Source organism: Macaca nemestrina, chromosome 1 (assembly GCF_043159975.1).
Source record: "Macaca nemestrina isolate mMacNem1 chromosome 1, mMacNem.hap1, whole genome shotgun sequence".
NCBI lineage: Eukaryota > Metazoa > Chordata > Mammalia > Primates > Cercopithecidae > Macaca > Macaca nemestrina.
In genome coordinates, this window is record NC_092125.1 from 21,771,503 (window position 1) to 21,789,055 (window position 17,553).

The 17,553-nt window shown below is 37.3% G+C and overlaps 1 long non-coding RNA gene across 3 annotated transcripts; it reads left to right on the top strand.

Annotated features, from left to right (window-relative positions):
* Positions 1-1,595: 1,595 nt before the first annotated feature.
* On the top strand, positions 1,596-17,044 carry LOC105492950 (uncharacterized). 3 transcript variants are annotated; one of them, XR_011608444.1, is made up of 3 exons: positions 1,596-1,741; positions 2,139-2,262; positions 16,872-17,044. It is a non-coding gene; the product is annotated as an uncharacterized lncRNA (long non-coding RNA). The 3 variants fall into 3 exon arrangements; XR_011608445.1 differs by lacking the exon at positions 16,872-17,044 and adding an exon at positions 4,403-5,107; XR_011608446.1 differs by lacking the exon at positions 16,872-17,044 and adding an exon at positions 3,155-3,426.
* The last annotated feature ends 509 nt before the right edge of the window (positions 17,045-17,553 follow it).

Genomic DNA, 17,553 nt, shown 5'->3' on the forward strand with positions numbered 1-17,553 from the left:
GAAGTTAGCCATTAATTGTTTTGTTGTTCCCCTTCGTGTAATTTTTAGTTTTTCTTTTGATGCTGTCAGTATTTGCTCTTCATCTTTTTTATTAATTTTTGACCCGACGTACCAAGGCATGACCGTTTTCATGTGTATTTTGCTAAAGGGTCATTGCATATCTAGAATTAGCAAATTAGAGACTTAAGTCAAATTTGGGACATGTTCAGCCATTACTTTCCGAATATTTTTCTTGTTTCTTCCTATATCTCCTTTCCCTTGGGACTCTGATTGCATATATGTCGGTCTGACATTATCTAATAGGTCCTTGACATTTTATACTTATGTATATATACTCATTCTCAATGCTGTTTGAGTTGTGCAATTTCTATTAATATATTAGGTTGGTGCAAAAGTAATTGCTGTTTTTGCCATTACTTTTGCACCAACCACAATTACTTTTGCACCAACCTAATAGCTAACATTAACTAAACATTTCCACTGTCATCTTCATTAACCTGTTTTCAAAAGAAATTCTAATATGTTATTTCTCAGTTCTAGAATTTTCACTTTTTTTTTTCTTTTTGAGACAGAGTGTTGCTCTAGCACGCAGGCTAGAGTGCAATGGCACAACCATGGCTCACTGCAGCCTCTACTTCCTAGGTTCAAGCGACCCTCCTACCTTAGCCTCCCTAGTAGCTGGGACTATAGGCACAGGCTACCATGCCAGGCTATGTTTTTAAATTTTTTTTTTTTTTGTATAGATGAGGTCTCACTATGTTGCCAGGATTGGTCTTGAACTCGTGGGCTCAAGCAATCCTCTTGTCTTAGCCTCCCAAAGTGCTGGAATTACAAATGAGCCAATGCACCTAGTACTGTTTTATTCTATCTATTTATCTGCCAATATTCCCTATATTTTTCATGTATTGCAACTCTATTTTATTTAATTTCATTGAAAATAATTTTATTAACTACTTGTGAAAGCTTTCCTGCCCATTCCAACAATTCTGTAATTTTAGAATTGATCTCAATTTATCTTTTCTATTGAGACTAAGTAATGTAAGGTAATTTTGAATTACATCTGAACTTTGTGAACACTAAGTTGCTGCAATTTGGAATTCTATTTTTTTTTTTTTTACAAAAAGTGTTTTTTTTTTTTGTTTTTTGAAATTTTAGCAAGCACTTAAGCTGGTTGGACATAAACTGCTGTTTTTCAGGTGATATTTTCTTTTTCTTTTTTCTTTTTATTTGAGACAGAATTTCACTCTGTCACCCAGGCTGGAGTGCAGTGATGCAATCTTGGCTAACTGCAACATCCACCTCCTGGGTTCAAATGATTCTCGTGCCTCACCCTCACAAGTAGCTGGGATTACAGACATGCTAATTTTTGTATTTTTAGAAGAAACGAGGTTTCGCCTTATAGGCCAGACCAGTCTTGAACTCCTGACCTCCAGTGATCTGCACTCCTTGGCCTCCCAAAGTGCTGGGATTACAGGCAAGGGCCACTGCGCCTGGCCCAGATATTTTCCATTTTAATTCAAATATTCTGTCTTTATCTGGGCTTCTTTTTATTTACTTATATTTATTTAATTATTTTGTAGAGATGGAGTTTCATCATGTAGCCCAGGCTGGTCTTGAACTCCTTGGATCACACAATTCACCTGCCTCAGCCTTCCAAAGTGCTGGGATTATAGGCATGAGGCACCACAACTGGCCTTATCTGAGCTTCTTAGTATGTACTCCATCCATGCATCATTCAGAGGTAAGCCAAAGATTGTCAGGCAGAATTTGGAAATCTCCTCCCTATTCTTTCCTTCAAGGGATTCTGTGTCCCCACTCTCACTTCAGTAGCCAGTTTTTCAGCCTTGGTCCTCTGGTTACCCAAGCGAGAAAACCTGTAATTACTTTTTATTGTTACCTCTAACACCTATACCATTTTGACTGTGCCTGCCTTCATATTAAGTAGTCACAACTGCCTTCCTCTAAGTATGGACACCCCACCAGAAGCTATTTCTGTTCACTTTCAGTGCTTTCAGATAGTCTCTTTTTTGTATTAATGTATGTCCAAAGTTTATAGTATTAAATGAGGATGAATGGGTTCATTAGTATCTTACTCATCACTAAAAACAGAAATCCTCTCTTTACATTTTTAACCACAGGTTGAGCATCCCAAATCTCAAAAGCTCCAAAACCCAAAATTTTTGGACACTGACTGGACCCTCAAAGGAAATGGTCATTGAAGCATTTCAGATTTCAGATTCATCGACTTGGAATGCTCAACTAGTAAGTATAATGCAAATATTTCAAAATCTGAAGAAAAAAAAGAAATCTAAAACACTTTCAGTCCCAGGCATTTTGGATAAGGGATATTCAACCTTTATTTCCTCTTAGTGGTTCCTGTTCCTGTTGGCATTATAACATACATATTTCAGTTTTCATGGTCTAATTAAAGTTCATACTGTACAATTTTCTGTAAAATGTAGAAACCTTATAACTATAGCAGCCTATTTATCATTCCTCAATTTTTAGCTCTATATTTGTTACAGGTATGAAGTCTATATACTTCATAATCCTTAGAAGGCAATGCTGTTTAGTAAAATATTATGAAAAATATATCTAATAATTTAATAAAATTATAAGAAAAAGTAGTCTTTTATATTTACATAGATATTAGTTTTAAATTTGTTCCTATTATTTCCCTTGAGTCTGAAGAATGTTTTTTTCCTTTCCTTGTAAAGTAGCTATGCTTACAACAAATTTTCTCCTTAATTATCTGAAAATGCCTTTATTTCAAATAAATTCTTAAATTGTATTTTTGTTAGATATAGAGCTTAAGTAAACAGGTTTTTTGGTTTTTTTTTTTTTTTTTTTGCACTTTAAAGAAAAAATACCTTGGCAATGAATTGTGTGATAGAAAATCTCAAGAAAGGAAAAGAAACATTTTTTAAAAACTGAATGGAAATCCCAGAATTAAAAGAATATCTAAAGTAAAAAAATAAATCACCAGAAGGACTTATAAGCATAATGGAGATTAAATAAAAACAAGTTGGTGAAAATAAAAGGAGTACAGAAATTATTTAATCTAAGAAGAAAAAGATTTATGGTATTGGAGGGGAAAACAGTCTCAGTGACCTATGGGATAATATTAAAAAGGTAATATATTTTTTACCTGTAGTCCGAGAAGTCAAGAAAAAGAGAAGACAGAGAATGAAGCAGATGGCCAGAAGAGAGTTGCAGTAGCTACTTTAACATTCTATTTCCTAATTCAAATTATGAATCATTAAATGGTTAGTCCCAGTCATCTGTATTTTTACTTGAGACTGAGTCACATTTTCCTAGTTCTGTGCATCTCAATTTGAATTGCATTCCCACCATTATACATATTATCTTGTATAAACTCTGGTTTGTGTTATAGACTTTAAAAAGTGTTGATGTTTTTGCTTTAGCAGGCAATTAAATTGGTTGAATTCAAATTCAAATTTTTGTGTTCGGGATAGCTATCCTAATCTTAGTTCAGATCATTTGCTTTTATCTGAGTTGCTTTGAATCAACTTCCTGCATGTATGGTTCAGAGGACAGCCAGAGATTTAGGAAGAGATTGTATACCAAATTTAGGATTTTTTCCTCTGGCTCTCTCTTTTCTGAATTGCCCCCTCACTTCTCAGTTCTTAGCCAAAACTCTGGCCTCTGATTCTTCAGGTCAGAAAGACTGTGATTGTCCATAGGTGTTTTGGCAGCCAGTTGCAGCACTGTCTTTGGCCATCCCACATGATAAAACCTATAACAACAGGAAAATCACTCTACACTGGTTTCTCTTCAAAAATGTGTTTTATCCTCAGAATCTGTTTGCTTTTTTTCTCTCCCCAGGATCGCCAAATTGCTGTTTTATTTATTTTTGTCAGAGTTTATAGGTTTGTTTTCCCTGTGAAATTAGGGTCTGCACACAGCTGTATTTAGAACCTACCCCCTCATTTTTGATGGATTAGAAAATGTGTTTTGAGAAAGTTGAAGTCCCTGGTTATATTATTTTCTTTGATGTTTAGCTATATTTCTAAAATTGGATTTTCTTGGAGATAACACTTTTCTCCTTGTCATATATTTCCCTTTTAGTGTAAGATGGTTTACTCTGGATTTGATTACAACCAAGATTTTTAATAATACAGAATGATTTTTTTAATGTTAAGAGTACATAGTAGGTATGTATATTTATGGGATACATGAGATATTTTGATACAGGCATGCAATATATATTAATCATATGGTAAATGTAAATCTGTCATCTTAAGCATTTATACTTTGTGTTACAAACAATCCAGTTATACTCTTTTAGTTATTTTTAAAGTATACAATAAAATTATAGACTATACTCATGCTATTGTGCTATCAAATACTAGGTCTAATTCTTTTTTTTTTTTTTTTTTAGTTTTTGAGTCGGAGTCTTGCTCTGTCATTCAGGCTGGAGGGCAGTGGTGCAATCTTGGCTCACTGCACCCTCGATCTCCTGGGTTCAAGTGATGCTCCTGCCTCAGCCTCCTGAGTATCTGGGACTACAGGTATGCGCCACCATGCCTGGCTAATTTTTGTATTTTTAGTAGAGATGGGGTTTCACCATGTCGGCCAGGCTGCTCTTGAACTCCTGACTTCAGGTGATCCACCCACCTCAGTCTCCCAAAGTGCTGGGATTATAGGCGTAAGCCACTGCTCCTGGCCCTAATTCATTCTTTCTAACTACATTTGACCTCCTTAAGCATCCCTACTCCTCCTTCTACACCCCCTACTATCATTCTCAACCTCTGATAACTATTCTTGTCTATCTCCAAGAGTTCAATTGGTTTAATTTTTGTCTCCCACAAATAAGTGAGAACATGCAAAATTTGTCTTTCTGTGCCTGACTTATTTCACTTAACATAATGACCTTCAGTTCTATCCCTGTTGTTGCAAATGACAGGATCTAATTCTTTTTTTATGGCTGAATAGTACTCAATTATGTATATGTACCACATTTTCTTTGTCTGTTTACCTGTCGATGGACACTTAAGTTGCTTCCAAATCTTGGCTGTTATGAGCAGTGCTACAATAAACATGGGAGTGCAGATATCCCTTCAATATATTGATTTCCTTTCTTTTGGGTATGTACCCAGCTGTATTAGTCCATTTTCACACTGCTGTAAAGAACTGCCTAAGACTGGGTAATTTATTGTTGGGAGCAAGCCCCCCAAAATCTGGCCATAAACTGGTCCCAAAACTGGCCATAAATAAAATCTCTGCAGCACTATGACATGTCCTTAATGGCCCTAACACCCAAGCTGGAAGGCTGTGGGTTTACGGGAATGAGGGCAAGGAACACCTGGCCCGCCCCTAGCGGAAAACCGCTTAAAGGCATTCTTAAGCCACAAACAAAAGCATGAGCGATCTGCCTCTTAAGGTTGTGTTCCTCCTGCAATTAATTCCGCCAGTCCCTTCGTTTCCCATAAGGGATACTTTTAGTTAATTGAGTATCTATAGAAACAATGCTAATGACTGGTTTGCTATTAATAAATATGTGGGTAAATCTCTGTTCGGGGCTCTCAGCTCTGAAGGCTGTGAGACCCCTGATTCCCCCACTTCACACCTCTATATTTCTGTGTGTGTCTTTAATTCCTCTAGCGCCACTGGGTTAGGGTCTCCCTGACCAAGCTGGTCTCGGCAATTTATTTAAAAAAAAAAAAAAAGAGGGAGAGAGAGAGAGGTTTAATTGACCCACAGTTCTGTAGGCTGTACAGGAAGCATGGCTGGGAAGCCTCAGAAAACTTACAATCATGGCAGAAGGTGAAGGGGAAGCAGGCACATCTTTACCATGGCAGTGCGTTAGATAGTGAAGGGGGAAGTGCCGCACACTTTCAAACAACCAGATCTCTTGAGGACTGACTCACTATCAAGAGAACAACAAGGGTGAAGCCCACCCCTATGATTCAATCACTTCCCACCTGGCCCCTCCCTCAACATGTGGCGATTACAGTTGGAGATGAGATATGGGTGGGGACACAGAGCCAAACCTTATTACCAGCAGCAGTAGCTCTACATTCAGTTTTTCAAGGAACATCCAAACTGTTCTCCATAGCAGTTGTACTAATTTACATTCCTACCGACAATGTACTAGGGTTCCCTTTTCTCCACATCCTTGCCAGCATTTGTTATAGCCTGTCTTTTGGATATAGCCATTTTAACTGAGGTAGAAGGATAGTTCATTGTAGTTTTAATTTGCATTTCTCTAATCATCAATTATGTTCAACACATTTTCATATATGCCTGTTTGCCATTTGTATATCTTCTTTTGTAAAATGCCTATTCAGATCTTTTGCCCATTTTAAAATAAGATTATCAGTTTTTTTCCTATAGAATTGTTTGAGCTCCTTATATATTCTGATTATTAATTCCTTGTCAGATAGATAGTTTGATACTATTTTCTCCCATTCTGTGTGTATTATCTTCATTTTATTGATTGTTTCCTTTTCTGTACAGAAACTTTTTGACTTGATGTCAATTTTTGCTTTGGTTGCTCGTTCTCGTGGGATATTACTCAAGAAATTTTTTCCCAGATCAATGTCCTGAAGAGTTTCCCCTATGTTTTCTTGTAGTAGTTTCATAGTTTTGGGTCTTAGATTGAAGTCTTTAGTCCATTTTGATTTAATTTTTATATAAGGCAAGAGATAAGGGTCTAGTTTTATTCTTCTGCATATGAATATCAGTTTTCCTAGTATCATTTATTGAAGAGAGTGTCCTTTCCCCCAATGTCTGTTCTTGGTCCCTTCATCAAAAATGAGTTCACTGTAGATGTATAGATTTGTTTCTGGGTTCCCCATTCTGTTCCATTGGTTTATGTGTCTGTTTTTATGCCAATATCGTGCTGCTTTGGTTACTATAGCTCTGTAGTATAATTTGAAGTCAGGTAATGTGATTCCTCCAGTTTTGTTATTTTTGCTTAGGATACCTTAGGCTATTCTGGGTCTTTTGTGGTTCCATATAAATTTTAAGATACTTTTTTCTATTTCTGTGTCATCAGCATTTTGACAGGAATTGCATTGGATCTGTAGGTTGCAGTGAGCAGTATGGACATTTTAACAATATTGATTCTTTCAATCCATGAACATAAAATATCTTTCCATTTTTTTGTGTGTGTCATCTTCAATTTATTAAATTAGTGTTTTATAGTTTTCATTGTAAAGATTTTCACTTATTTGGATAAGTCCTAGATATTTAATTTTATTTGTGGCTATTGTAGATGGAATTACTGTTTTTCAGATTGTCCACTATTTACATATAGAAATGCTACTGATTTTTGTATGTTAATCTTATATTCTGCAACTTTACTGAATTTGCTTATCAGTTCCAATAGTTTATTTGGTGGAGCCTTTAGGTTTTTCCAAATATAAGATTATATCATCTGCAAACAAGGATAATCTGATTTTTTCCTTTCCAATTTGGATACCCTTTATTTCTTTCACTTGTGTAATTGCTCTTGCTAGGACTTCCAGTACTATGTTGAATAATAATGGTCAAAATGGACATTCTTGTTATACTCTGGGTCTTAGAGTGAGGGCTTTCACTTTTTTTCCATTCAGTATGATACTAGCTGTGGGTCTTTCAGATATGTCTTTTGTTATGTTGAGGTGTGTTCCTTCTATACCTAGTCTTTTGAGGGTTTTTATCATGAAGGGATGTTGAATTTTATCAAATGCATTTTCAGCATTAATTGAATTGATTATATGATTTTTGTCCTTCATTCTGTTGATACAGTGTATCACAGTGATTGATTTGCATACGTTATACCATTCTTGCATCCATGGGATAAATCTCACTTAGTCATGATGACTGATCTTTATAATGTGGTGTTGAATTCAGTTTGCCAGTATATTGTTTAGCATTTTTGCATAACCAGGGGTATTGGCCTGAATTTTTTTTTTTTTTTTTAATGTATCTTTGTCTGGTTTTGGTATCAGGGAAATACTGGTCTCATACATATCTTGGAAGTATTCCCTCCTCCTCTGGTTTTCAGAATAGTTTGAGTAGGATTGGTATTAGTTCTTCTTGAAATGTTTGGTAGAATTCAGCAGTGAAATCATCAGGTCCTGGGCTTTCCTTTGCTGGGACACATTTATTATGGCTTCAACCTCACTACTTGTTCAGGTTTTGGATTTCTTCATGGCTCTATCTTAGTAGGTTGTATGTGTCTAGGAATTTATCCATTTCTTCTTCTAGGTTTTTCAATTCATTGGCATGTAGTTGCTCACAGTAGCACCTAATGATCCTTTGAATTTCTGCAGTGTGGGTTGTAATGTCTCCTTTTCCATCTCTGATTTTATTAATTTGAGTTTTCTCTCTTTTTATTTCGTTGTGCTAAAGGTTTTTAAAATTTTATTTATCTTTTCATTTTATCTTTTTATTGTTTTCTTCATTATAATTTCATTTGTGTCTGTTCTGATCTTTATTATTTCTTTTCTTTTACTAATTTTGGATTTGGTTTGCTCCTTCTGTAGTTCTTTAGGATGCATCCTTAGGTTACTTGTTTGAAGTTTTTCTTCTTTTTGATGTAGGCACTTACAGCTATAAACTTCCCTCTTGGTATTGCTTCCACTGTATAACATAGGTTTTGGTATGTTGTCTTTCCATTATCATTTGTTTCAAGACATTTTTTGTTTTTCTTCTTAATTTCTTCATTTGTTGATCCACTGGCCATTCAAGTACATATTGTTTAATTTCCATGTGTTTATATATTTTTAAAAATTCCTCATTATTAATTTCTACTTTTATTGCATTTTTGGCCAGAGAAGATTCCTTATACTTTTTCCATTTTTCTGAATGTTTTAAGACTTGTTTTGTGACCTAGCATATTGTCTATCCTTGAGAATAACTCATGTGCTAAGGAGAAGAATGGGTATTCTGCAGCTGGATAAAATATTCTGTAAATATCTGTTAAGTACATTTGGTCTGTAGTGCAGATTAAGTCCAATGTTTCCTTGTTGAGTTTTTGCCTAGATTTGTCCAGTGTGGAATGTGGATGTTAAGGTCTCTAGATTGTATTGAAGTCTATCTCTCTCTTTGTCATTAATAATATTTGCTTTATATATCATTGTATGTTATTTGTGCTCCAGTATGGGGTGCATGTATACTTACATTTGTTATATCCTCTTGTTGAATTGACCCATTTATCATTATATAATGACCTTCTTTGTCTCTTGTTACAGTTTTTGTCTTGAGATCTATTTTGTCTGACATAAGTAACCTTGTCCTACTCTCTTTTTGGTTTCTGTTCACATACAATATCTTTTTTATCCCCTTATTTTCAGTCTATGTGTATCTTTAAAGTTGAAGTCTGTTTCTTATAGGCAAGAGATCACTAGATCTTGTTTTCGTTTTTGTTTTCCATTCAACCTTTCTATATCTTTTGATTGGAGAGTTTAGTCCATTTACATTCAATGTTATTATTGCTAAGTAAAGATTAACTCCTGTCATTTTATTTTGTTTTGTGGTTTTCTCTTCCTTTTTCCTTCCTTCCTGTCTTCCACTTAGTGAACGTGACTTGTTTTTTCGGGTGGTATGGCTTAATTTCTTGCTTTTTATTTTTTGTATATCTGTTGTATGTTTTTCAATTTGAGGTTACCATGAGGCTTGCAAATACTATCGTACAACCCATTATTTTAAACTGATGACAACTTAACGTTAATTGCGTAAACAAGCAAAGAGAAAACCAATGAAAATTCTACTCTTTAACTTTGTACTCCCACTTGTTAACTTTTTGTTTTTACTCTTTATTTCTTATTATACTGTCTATGTCTTGAAAAGTTGTTTTAGTTATTATTTTTGATTGGTTCATTTAGCCTTTCTACTTAAGAGTAGTTTACACACCACAATTACAGTGTTATAATATTGTGTTTTTCTGTGTGCTTGTTATGGTCAATGAGTTTTGTCCCTTCAGATAATTTCTTAATGCTCACTAATGTCCTTTTCTTTCAGATTGAAGAACTCTTTTTAGCATTTCTTGCATGACAGGTCTGGTGTTGATAAAATCCTTCAGGTTTTGTTTGGGCAAATCTTTATTTCCTCTTCCTGTTTGAAGGATATTTTCACCAGATACATGATTCTGAGGTAAAAGTTTTTCTCCTTCAGCACTTTAAATATGTTATGTCCCTCTGTCCTGACCTGTAAGGTTTCCACTGGAAAATCTGCTGCCAGCCATATTGGAGCTCCATTGTATGTTATTTATTTCTTTTCTCTTGCTGCTGTTAGCATTATTTCTTTATTCTTGACCTTTGAGAGTTGATTATTATATGCCTTGAGGTAGTCCTTCGTTGGGTTAAATATGCTTGCCATTCTATAACCTTCTTGTACTTGAATGTGGATACATTTCTTTAGGTTTAAGAAGTTTTCTAATATTATCCCTTTGCATAAAGTTTCTGCCCCATCTCTGTCTCTATCTACTCTTTAGGGCCAATAATATTAGAATTGCCCCTTCCCTTTTAAGGCTATTTTCTAGATCTTGTAGGCATGCTTTGTTCTTTTTTATTCTTTTTTCTTTTATCTCTTCTGACTATGTATTTTCAAATAATCTCTCTTTGAGCTTCCCTAATTCTTTCTTCTGCTTTATCAATTCTGCTATTACAAGACTCTGATGCATTCTTTAGTATGTCAGTTGAATTTTTCAACTCTGGAATTTCTGCTTGATTCTTTTAATTTATTTCAATCTCTTACTACATGTATCTGATAGAATTCTGAATTCCTCCTCTCTGTTATCTTGAATTTCCTTTAGTGGCCTCAACATGACTATTTTGAATTCTCTGCCTGAAAGGTCACATATTTCTGTTTCTCCAGGATTAGTCCTTGGTGTCTTATTTGGTTTGTTTAGTGAGGTCATGTTTTCCTAGATGGTCTTGATGCTTGTGGACATTCATCAGTGTCTGGGCATTGTTGAGTTAGGCATTTATTGTAGGCTTTGCAGTCTGTGCTCATCTTTTTTGGGAAAGCTTTCCAAGTATTCTAAGGAACTCATGCCCCAAGTCCAATAATTTGTGGTTTATGCTGACTCATAGAGTTACCACCTTGGTGGTCTTGGATTCGATATAGGAGAATTCTCAGGTTTACCAGGTAAAACCCCTTGTTCTTTTCCTGCACCTTCTCCCAAACAAATGAAGTCTCTCCTTCTGTGCTGAGCTGCCTGATTTTGGGGTGATGCAAGCACCCTTGTAGCCACCACCCTTGAGACTGTGCTGAGTCAGATCTGAAGCCAGCACAGCACTGGGTCTCACACAGGGCCCACTGTAACCACAACCTGGCTACTGCCTATGATCACTCAAGAGCTTAAGACTCTACGATCAGCTGGTGGGGAAACCAGAAAGGTTCGTGCCTTTCCTTTAGGACATTGAGTTCCCTCAGACCCTGGGCAGGTATGGAGATGCTGTCAGGGAGCCAGGTATTGGAGTCAACAACCATAGACATTTACCTTGTGTGTTGTATTCTACTGTGGCTAAGCTGGCCCTCAAACCTCAGACCAAAATCCTTCTCACTTTTCTCTCTTTTTATAGGCAGAGGAGCCTCTCCCTGTGGCTGCCACAACCACCATTAATGTTCACAGAAAGCCCACAGGGATTTCTGCCAGGCCACCATTAATGTTCACTGAAAGCCCAAGGGCTCTTCAGTCAGCTCAGTGAATTCTGCCAGGCCTGGGAGTCACCCTTCAGGGCGGTGGGATCCTCTGTCACCTAGGGACAGTCTGTAAATGCTGTCCAATAGCCGAAGCCTGGACTCAGTGACCCCAGGAACCTGCTTGGTGTTCTGCCCCATTGTAGCTGAGCTGGTACCTAGGGTGCAAGACAAATTCCTCCCTTTTTTCCCCCTCTGCTTTTTTCAAGCAGAAGGAATCTTTCGCTGTAGCCACTATAGCTGGAAATGTGCTGGGTCTCACCTGATACCTGCACATCTCCAAGTCTCACCCAAGGCTAGTATTACCTAGGTAATGCTACCTAGTAATTTATTTGCTACCTAGTAATGTTATTTGTTATTTTAATGCACTTACAGTGTATTACCTAGGTAATGTTGTTGGTTATTTAGGGCCCATAGGCTCTTTAGTCAGCATGTGACTAATCCTGTCAAAACTGTACCCTCCCCTTCAAGGCAGTAGTTTCCCTTCCAGACCAGGGTATGTCTAGAAATGTCATCTGAGAGCTAGGGCCTGGAATGGGGCCTCATGAATCTGCCCAATGCCCCATCCTCTTGTGGCTGGGCTGGTCTCCAAGATTAAAGAAAATGTTATCTTTACTCTTTGCTCTCCTCTCCTCAAGCAGAAGGAAGGAGTCACTTTTGTTGCTGTGAACTATGCTGGCTGGGGTTCAGGAAAGGGTCACGCAAGCACTCCTTTGGCTGCCTCAGTTGGTGTTTCACTAGGTCCCATGCCACCCTTGTCCACTGGCTCTAAGCCCAGGCCAGCAGTAGGAGTTTCCTAAGAATTGCAGTCCTTGTGTTCCAGACTGCCTTTCAAGTTTCCCTAGAACCCCAGAGCACTTTAGTCCATGGTGGGGAGGCTTGCTAAGAAACAGAAATTCCAACCACTGGGATGAGTGATTCCCTTCTGGCTAGGACTGGTCCAAATGCTCCCTCCATGGGTGGGCACTGACTGAGCCTAGCATAGCTTTGCTGTCACTGTGACTGGGCAGCATTGAGTCCAATGCTAAGTCTTCCAGTTGGTATGGCCTCCCTCCCTCAAGTGCACAATTCTCTTTTTCCCCTTGTGGCTGCTGCCATGGGTATGGGGAAGGGGTGGTGTCAGCAATTCGAGACTGTTTTTTCCTACCCTCTTCACAAGTGCCAGCATGTCTGTTATCTTGCAGACGTAGAAGTTTTAACTAATAGAGGGTTACTACCAGTGGTGTGCTGGTAAATATTTATCAAATGGCTCCTTGCAGGAGAGAAATCAGATTGGTAGTGCTTCACAACTGCTGTGATATAAATACTCTCCCCAGGGCTCATTTCTGGCTACCAACATGGTATCACTAGATGTGTAGGTAAGATGAGATGTGAACAATCAGCACTGATGACCTGAACAGACTCTGGCATGCCATTGTTTACAACACAGCTTATGCTCAGAATTCTATTTTCCAAATTAATATAGACCACAGATTGACAAACTGTTTCTGAGAAGGTCCTGATCATCAATACTTTAGGTTTTGCATGCCATGTAATTTCTGTCTCAACTATTCAGCTCTGTCATTGTAGTGCAAAATCAGTCATAAATAAATAGGTAAGTGAATGGGTGTAGATGTGTTTCAATGAAACATTATTTACAAAGACAGAAGGCAGGCCAAATCATGAACCATGGTCTGCTCACCCTCTATAGACCATAAATGCATGTAGAACCAAAAGTGAATTCAAAACCAGAAATTCAGAAGACTCTTCAAGATATCACTATACTACAGATGTGTGGCTGTGAACATCTGTTATTACTGCAGTGTGTAGAAATGTGGGTTAAAGGGGAGCCTAAGCCAATAAAGTGCAGGCTAATAGTCTTTCCACAACTCTATTGTTTAGGAAATGCAGGTATGTTTCTATTAGATCTTATTAATTCTATCCCACTAGAAGATGTGAGAAGACTGTAGACAATATAAAAGAGGGAAAATTCTCTAGGAGTCTGGCTCACATTGAACTTATCTGCAAACTTATTTACATGATATATGAATTATTTATCTTAAGACATATAGTTCTTAGTGAGTGTGGGTATAGGTGTCTATCTCTTGCTAAAATTTTTCTTACTTAACAAAGATGCAGACTTCAGCACTAACTGATTGATATGCCTTACCAGGGGCTGTCTTGATAATCAATTTTTACAGATAGTATTGGGTCAGAGGGGCTATGGAATTGTGAGTCCTTTAGGGAATGCAGTTCCAGCAAAGCAGCTCTGAAAAAGCCAGGCACATAGGCAATTGATACAACAGGGCTCTATTCACTTTCAACTCATCTTTCTTTCCCAAATAATCAATTATTTTGCAGTTTAGTTCTAGCACTCCTAGGTGGAGAAGAAAAGTTTGAGTTCCATAGTGCTTTTCACCTCACTTTGATAGCATTTTTATTTACTAGGAACTTGGTAATAGACAAAGGGACCAAGATATAAAAGCTCTAATGTGCTTAATGACTGTTAAAAAGCACTTAACATTCCACTCTCACTATGTCAGTATTGAATGAACAACTGAGTCATTAATTCCATGAAGGCTGCCTGCACCTTTATTCTATACAATGCTGGCTTGGTAACAGTGAAGCCAGACAGATCAACAAGGAGGTTCAGCCTTTGCCCTTTCTTCGGTATACACGACTGAGCCTTAACTAATCCCCGAGAACCTTTTTGGGTGGCAAATTCTTCTGTGAATCATGATAGGACTTGATATTCCTGTAACAGCCCTTTATTAAGGAACTTGCATGTTGCTGACATTTATCTTCTTAATCTCTAGAATCCTTGAGGGCAACCTGTATGGAGCCAATCCCCTTCAAATGTGGGAAAGCCACGGCTCCAAAGAGGGAAAAAAAGATTGCCAAGACCTGTTATGCCATTCATTAGGAAAAAGGAGATTTGTATTTAGGTTGTTGTAAGAGTGATAGTCATAGCCACAGCTAGAGACATTTCCTCTGAAATGTTTCCTTGCATCTTCAAAGACATTTAACCTCATGGGCCAAAACCCTGATAGTCTCATTACATTGATAGCAATTCCCTTAGGGGACTTCTTTTTTATTTGTGCCTTGACCTGCAGGCCCAAGAGTGGGTGGTCATAAATCCTGTGAAAGAAAGTTTATCCAGGAGAGGGAGATTCCTCTCTTCCTCTTCCAGAGATAGAACAGAGCTGGGTCACGAAGAGGTCTCAGAGTGCCCTTAGGCATTCCCGAGGTAGAAAGTAGAAGTGTCCTAGAGTTTATCATGTGGCATTTTAGAAATTTCTCAGTTGGGTTTGGAAAGGGCATCAAGGTTTGACTTGTGAAAACGTTTTTCAGGACACCAGAGCCGAATACAGGTGTGTCTCATTTTACATAATAAAATACGGCTGCCCAAAACTGCATGCAAATCAGTTTGATGCTGGTGAAATTATAGGCGGCCATCCCTTAGCATTAACAGCTCCATCAAGAACAGTAGAGTTAAAGGGTTTAAGTTTTTAGTCTCTACTTTCACCGGGCCAGCTTTACTTTTAAAATGTTAAGTGTTTGAACTTGGTATAAAAGTTTGGGAGAATAAAGATTATTTTTAGCTAGAAGACCATTGATTTAATATACTCCTTTCCTATGAAAAAATTAAAAAAAAAAAAACTGAAGAAGAAAAATGTGAAGTGACTTTCTCAAAGACCACCCAATAGTTACCAATATTCAGTTGCGCTGAGAGCTTCTTCTATCACAGTATTCTTGCGGGGGAGGGCGGGGTGTTTACCTCCATTTCTAATGTGCTTCATAAATCCATAGACCCAAAGCTGAAAGGGAGCTCAAGAGATTATGATCCTCTTACAAAGAGCCAATTTACTCTAACCACACTGTAAAGATTAGAGCCTTGAAACCTAACTATTCTGTACACATTCACACAAATAATTAGTGACAAAGAAGGTGACAAATGCTCAAGTTTGGCACTGTAGTAGAAGCTCTACTCCCTGCTCCCACCTGGGTCCTTCTTGTTGGACTCTTCATTGGTCGGTGGCACCTGACTACTTAGCTTCCAGTTTATCTGGCCTCTTATTCAGAGGCAAGGCTCTGGAAACTAATACTTAAGGCTTTGCTATAAACAAGGTATGTTCCATTGAAGAAAGAGTCCTGAGAAAGCTCTTCTTTTCTCAGTGTGTTTCCCATGCAAGTAGATGTAGATACAAAATTTTGGCTTAGATTGTAGACATGTGTGGAAGATGTATTTGATCTCTTGAGAACACTTTATGGTTAAATAAGGCAAAATAGTACTAGCCTTTTGGAAAAGTCAACTTTAAGAATGATTATAAAAACAATATTATTTTCATTGCACTATACTTGACCCATATCAGAGTTCCATTTGTATTTTATAAACATGCCTTCATCATCATCGTAACAAGCTGATTGCTATCTGCCTACTTTTTAAATAAACCCATATGATCATTTTAATTGACTGGCCCTTAGCTATCCTGTTGCTTTAAGTACAATGACACTGATGTATACACATCAGGAAGTGATGGAGTGGTCACTTAATTTCTTGAATGAGGGTGATTGTTTATATGGGCATATTAACAACATAGCCATGGATTCTGTCAATCGAAGATGCATTTGATAAAGGAGATGAATATTCAGACATTTTCCCCCAGCCTATCCAAGGCATTTTTTTCTGGTGCTAGGAAAACGGAGAATGAGAGATGATAACAGCTGCCTGTGGTGGTGAACTTGGCACTGCTACTTGAAAATATTCCTGTGGCCAGGTGCAGTGCCCTGCCTTGGCAACAGCAATGACGCCAATACTAAGATGAGAAGCACATGCGGTTTATGATGTTTAGAAATATCCTTTATTTTTGTAGTTCTTCACATTGTTCTGTGCAAAATCAGAGGGAACTCCTGTTTCTTCAGCCTCATTCCATCTACCCAATATTCAATACTGAAACTCCAACCAAACTGGCTTTCTGGCTCCTCATCAACTCCTCCTAGCATGTCCTGCCTCAGGGATCGTCAATAGAGTTGGTTTGCTCTAGAATCCTCTTATTACTAGATCTTCCTCTGGCTGGCTTCTTCTCATTCAGGACTCTGTGCAAATGAAATCTCCTCCAAAAGGCCTTCCCTGACCCTCCTATCTAGAATAACTACTGTTCATGTGATTATTTTTCTTTTTTTTTCATTACATCTAACATGAACCTATTTTATCCACATGTTTATTTATCTGTCAGTTTGTTTCTTCTTCCAGATTGCAACTAGCAGGAGAACTGAAGCACCAGAATTTGAAACAGTACCTACTACATTCAATAAATACATGTTTCTTATGTAAGTAACTAAACTGATTACCTTTAAACCTTTTAAAAATGTCTGAGGCATAGAAAGTCATGTGACCACAACAAAGTCAAATAGGTCAATAGTGAATAAGTGGATGAGTCTATATTTGTACCCTTGCTTTTGACTAATCGGGATTATGTCCATTAAACCATATTGCTTCTTGCACGAAACATAGTGGGTAATACTAGTCACTTATTATTATTTTTATTCCATTTAATATTGGACAATAATATATCCCTTTTGTGCCTCAGTTTCTTCATCTAATTAGGATGATAAAAGTAACTACTTTATAGGATTATGGTTAGGATTAAGAACACACACACACACACACACACACACACACACACATCACTTTGTAAAGATTAGAGCCTTGAAACCTAACTATTCTGTGCGCATTCACACAAATAATTAGTGACAGAGAAAGTGACAAATGCTCAATCACACACACACATATATGTATATAGCACTGAGAATAGTGTCTGAGATATAATAAGCTATATAATTCCTGTAGAGTCCCTTTAAAGATGAAAATTTCCATTTGGCAACTTACCGCCCAATCATCTTTTCCCTAGGTTAAAT